Raw genomic sequence first — 6,174 nt, 5'->3', positions numbered from 1 at the left:
TTGATAGCATTTCTAGACATAAAAATGAATATATAAGGAGAGATACGGGTCTCCCTTTGCCAATTTCCCCGGCTAGGTTGAAAGAAATTGGTGGTAGAGCCATTTACCAAAATAGAAATTGAGCTTGTAGAGATGCAACTTAATAAAAGAGTCTTAAACTTGGGAGGAAAGTTGAAGTAAATTAGGGTATGGTGTACAAATGACCATTCTAACCGATCGAAGGCTTTTTTAAGGTCAATTTTTAGAATCATGTGACCTTGATTGCCTTTTTGTTTGTGAATTTTGGAGATAATTTCTTGAATGATTATGGCATTGTCCGATGCTCTCCTATTCTTAATAAAACTGGGTTGGTAAGGGCAAATAAGATGGTCAAGGAAAGGCTTAAGTCTATTGACAAGGATTTTGGTAATGACTTTATAGGCCGTATTGCATAGACCAATTGGTCTAAAGTTGTTTAGGTGATTTGCATTAGGAATTTTTGGGATTACGCACAGATAGGTCTTGTTAAGTTCATGGGGGATCTTTTGGGATTCAAAGATGTCATGGCACATCTGTGACAGAATGGCCTACTAAGCCCCAGTACTTTTGAAAAAAGAATGGGTGTAGACCATCTGGTCCCGGTGCCTTAAAAGGCTTGAAAGAGAAAATAGCTTTCTTGACTTCAATATCTAATAGAGGTTTATCAAGATTTTGCAAGTTTAGGGCATGTTGAGTGACATTTGTTTGGGGGCTAATTCTACTAGAGTTTATCATGAGAGGTTGTGAAAATGTTAAGAAGTAGTTTGCAAACATGGGAGGTTACTAGATTAGGATCAATTTATTTCAATTTCCTTCCATTATCTTTGAAGAAGTTTATTTTATTCCTTCTTTTTCTATTAGTGGCTATTATGTGATAAAACTAGTATTGACATCTCCCTCATTCAACCAAAGAATTCTCGACCTTAATTTCCAATAGTCTTCCTCTGTAAGCATAAATCATTGAATTCTTTTTGAGGCTCGAGTGGAGATCTTGTAGAAAAAATACTATAAGGGTAGTGCTTAGAGTTTTCTATCCCTTGAATCCGGGCTAAAATTTTCCTTTTTTTTCCCCCATGATATCACCAAAAGTAAGGTGTTTCCATTGCATGACTTTGTCTTTAAAGGAAGTACTATCCCTAATATAATCATTTGTACTCCAGTTGTTTTGAACTAGTAGTTTGAAGGAGGGGTGCTTGCACCAATAGGTTTCCAGTCGACAAGGAGGTTTAAAAAGGGTATTCTTTTGGGGATTAATTTCAACTAGTATGGGTGGGTTCTTAGGTAGATGAATAATGGAGCTTTTAGGAAATAAGTTAATCCAATCCTCATTTCAAATACCTTGTCCAATCTTTCCATAATCAAACCTCTATTTTTGTGTCTAAGATTGGACCAAGTATATTTGCAACCTTTGTAAGCTAAATCAATTAGATTGCAATAATTAATTTTTTGAACCAAGGAATTTAGCTCTACTATCTTAATATGATTTACCACCATATTTTTCATTTGAACTAAAAATATCATTAAAGTCTCCTCCTAAAAGCCAAGGTCCTTAAAGCTATCACTAAATACTTTGAATATTGTCCCACATTTTATAACGGTTTTAAAATGTTAGTGCTAGCATAAACAATACTAAGAAGCCATTTTTGGTGGATAGGGTTTACCTCAATAGTAGCATGAATCTCTTGATCCCTACGTATGAAATTTTGCACCGTGACTACTTCATGGTTGTATAGCACCACAATCCTCCAGCTTGACCCTCCGTTGGAACTTCCACAAACTCAGTAAACCCATAATCATCCAATAGCTCCAAGTGATTACCCATTCTAGTGTCTAGCAAGGCTACCAAATATGGCCTATGAGTGTCCACCATGTCCCTAAAATTCCTTCTAAAGGTGTCAATGTTTCCTCCTCTAATGTTCTAAATGATAATATTGGTGGGCCTATTCATGGATAAGTTGAGGTTTTGGTTGGCTGGGTTCCCATTCTCGCTTAATTTCCCCATCACAGGATTCCTCCGAAGAGACGTGAAGTCCATTCATTTCATGTTTGGAGTTCCGTTAATGGCAGATTGAGAATGAATGTGGTACTGTAATGAGTTTTGTTCATTCTCGGCAGCATCTTCTAACTTGGAAATTTAATCCCAAGTTTTCAGAATTAATTATGAATTGAAAATTGGATTAGTCGGAATCCAAAATAAGTACTGGACAACGTGTGAAAAAACTATGGTAGGGTAGCAAAAGCAAAAATGACAGTGTATAGCCGCTGTAGAAAAATGTATAAAATTTGTATATTTTTTGTATATATAAACATTCTATATATTATATACAAAAAATATATAAATTTTATATACACTTTTTCAGCTGTCAGAGCGTTAATAGCTTCTGGCGCGGGCTAAAGTTGAGAATACCGTATCAAAAACTTTGATTCTAGCCTTTTAGAAAACTACATGTTAGATCATTTTTAAACAAGTATTTAAGAAATCATACTGCTTTTTGATTATTCTATTAATAGCAATTTTTTTACGGTATTAGCACATTGTAAACGTTATGCCCACAATTAATTGATTTAACAGTACCACAAAATCATGGAATAGATGCTTTTCCTTATTTATGTCTTCAAACTCTCTCCTTCTAGATTTATATTCTAAATCTCCAAATTCACCCGGCTCTTTCGATGTTTCAAATTATCTCAAACCTAACATGTAAGAAAATTGGTTCTCTGTCTTCTATAAGAAAATCCATGATTTTTCAAAATGGCAAATAAGAAATTTTTGAGAAAGAAGTGACTGAAAAGTGGGACTGAGACGAAGGCTGGTAGTGGTGTACAACGGGTTTGGGTGTTTCTTTGTTCTTTGATTGCCATAAAATTGGATGCAGGAGATATGGTGAAGTGGGGATATAGTGGAGAAAGCCAAGGTGGGAGGGAAGACTGAAATATTATATATATATATATATATATAATATATATATATATATATAATATGATGTGTATATTTAATAATATATATGGTATTTGCACAGTTATATTTATGCAACAAAAGTACGTCAAATTAGATTATAAAATTTCACACATTCCGAATATATGTCGTGTAGGTAAATACTTACCCATACCGGGTGTTTATACCAAACTATATTAACTCCCCATAGTTAATTAATTTAATTAAATGAGAATGCATATAATTTACCATGGTTAAATAATTGAAGTCCATATGCAAGACACATGTTATGTATCTATTGGTTTGGTGTAAACACCCGGTGCGGGTAAGTTTTTACCTATCGTGTATATTCCTCATGTATTCGGCGAATATATGGTTAAAGAACTATGTATTATGCATATCCAAATAATATAATACTATATACCAATAATAATTAGTAAAATACTCCATCGTATAATTAGTTAGATAATTATGTCATATGTATATACCATTTATATATACTATATAAATACTATACAAGTAGTGTATTATATAAATAATATTTATACAACTATAATATATTCTAAATATATCAGTATATTCTATTATACCAGTAAGATACTACCATGATTTCGGTGAGAGATAAAGCAATTAGAATTTACCAGATTTAGATGAGAAATAAAAATAATAAAATTTTAGCAAACATGTGAAAAAGAGTAAATATCGCAATCACTTATTTTATGGAGGTTACCATTTTCCGTTCAATTGCTTATTTTAGGGAGTATTAATTTTTATACTCTTTTTAATTTATTGTACCTATTAAAGAAATGTAATTATTTAGTTGCCATGTTAGTAAAATAACTATTGTTGCTAGGTTTTTGAAATTTTTTCTTAAATATTACCTATTTATGTTTTTACCTCTTTACTTTGGAGATTCAAGGTAATCCTTGTCACCTATAATAGGCCCAAACCAAACATTGGGCTACCTGTAATAGGCCCAACTAGAAACCTCAAACATCAATTTCACTGAAGTTCAGGAGTCGAGAAAACGTAGGGGACTGGGGACTAATGCATCTGTAAAGAAGGATTAGCATATATAACCTTGTATAATTGAACTATTTCCATGAAAATGACAAAGCTAATTAATCCTTAAGCTTAAATGTGTATTATTATTTTTCAAGAATATTAACGAAAAGAAAGCTGTTTTACCTTAATTAATTCATTGATTTTGATGAGTTAAACGTTAAAAAAAATTGATGTAACCATTTAATTGTTTAAATAAGATAATTTACATTACTTCATACATGTCAAATGGATAAGGTTCTTCAGTTCAACTCTCAAAGTCATCCATACTACCCATAAAAGTAGAAAGAAAGAATTGTACATGCTTAGTTGCGCACGAAAAAGAATGCAAACGATGCGTGAGGGGTAATAAAAGACATATTTAAATAAATAAAAAAATCACTTACTAACAATTAAATAAATTATGTGCTCATGTAGAAGTGGGTGTAGTTTTGAAATTTTCATTTTTATTGAGATTTTAAAAAGTCTTCTTCTTGTTACATCGTCTGACAAACCACTTTCCAGTTCATATATTGTAATTTCTACAACGTAAACAAGAAAGAAACAAAGGACTTTTAGTTTAATTTCCTTGTGCATAATTATCTTCTTCGTACAATATTATAGGGTATATGACTTTATTGCTCATGGTTTCTTGTACGTTTTCTTCTTGTTTACTCCAATTATTGGACCCATTCCGGATTAATCATCTTACTTCGTTTATTTTTTATTTTATTTTTCATAGTGGACATTAATTTACTCTGATCCATGTTTAATTAGGATTTTTAATGCATATATACACTATGAAATTTAGGGGAGGGGGGGAATTGTATAGAAGAATAGAGATAGACATTTAATTGCTTTTGGAGAAATATGAGTATTGTATTGCTTCAGTATAGTCAATTTTCATTCTATGGACATGCATATATATGGTTGATAATTGGGCAACTTTTGTGAATCCAATTATTTAAAATATGTATGGAATAGGATTCGAATTCCATTCAACGTCAACATTTATTTCCTCTTATCTTTTACCTTTTTTGGCACTAAGAACCACATAGAGAAAGGGGGACCGTTGTCAATGTGCAATATAATAGAGTTAGATGTTTTTGGACGATAAGTCACTCAAAAAAATAACAAGAAAACAACGTAATGTAGTAATTTAATGTGTATACTTCTATCGTCGCTATCAAATGTTTTTTTCGTAAGTTGGGAGCTAAAGCCACTCTTAGTATGCATTATTGATCGCTTAAATAGCTCTACAATTGACTATTTATTGGTTTCTTATTATGTTGACAACACTACTGAGTTATGCAGTTGCATTTTTCCCCCTTGAAATACAGAGTTGGCTAATTAAAAGGGTTGTGGCACTTATGGTGTCACGATCCGGATTTCCCACCCACTATTAGAATTCCTGCATAAAGCGACCAAAATTTAGCAACCAAAGTTGGTTTGCCAAGAAAAGCGACCAAAGTTGGTCGCTAAACTGGTGAAAATAATAAAATAATGATTTTAAATAAATTAGCGACCAACGTTGGTCGCAACTTGGTCGAAAATTTTGTCAAACTGTTGACCGGACTGGTCAGACTTGCTTGGTCAAAGAATTACTCAGATTAGCGACCAATGTTGGTCGCTTCATGGGACCCACTTATTAAATTTTAATAATTATAACATTATTTTTAAAAAATAACAAAATATAAATAAATAAAATTTAAAATTAGCGACCAAGGTTGGTCGCTATATAAAGAGAAAACAGGTTGAGACCAACTTTGGTCGCTAATTTGGGACCCAGTTATAAAATTTTAATAATTATAATTTTGTTTAAAAAAATTATAAAATATAAATAAATATAATTCAACTTTAGCGATCAATGTTGGTCGCTCAGTAGAGTATAGACCAACTTTGGTCGCTAATCTGGGACCCAGTTAGTATTTTAAATATAATAAAAAAGATAAATAAATCTGATTTAAGTTTAGCGTCCAACTTGGGTCGCTAATTTAAAATTATGTATGTTTAGCGACCAAAGTTGGTCGCTATTTAGGTCAACAAAGGTCAAAATTAAAAATCACTTTTGTATTTAGTAAATAAAGAATATAAATGTTAGCCGTTAACACTTTTGTAATACAAGGGATGAATAGTACTACGAAGCGTGCGTGTGTGTATATATATATATATATATATAT

Source organism: Nicotiana attenuata, chromosome 6, assembly GCF_001879085.1.
Source record: "Nicotiana attenuata strain UT chromosome 6, NIATTr2, whole genome shotgun sequence".
NCBI lineage: Eukaryota > Viridiplantae > Streptophyta > Magnoliopsida > Solanales > Solanaceae > Nicotiana > Nicotiana attenuata.
The sequence above is the reverse complement of the archived record's forward strand: the minus strand, read 5'-3'. Positions refer to the sequence as shown.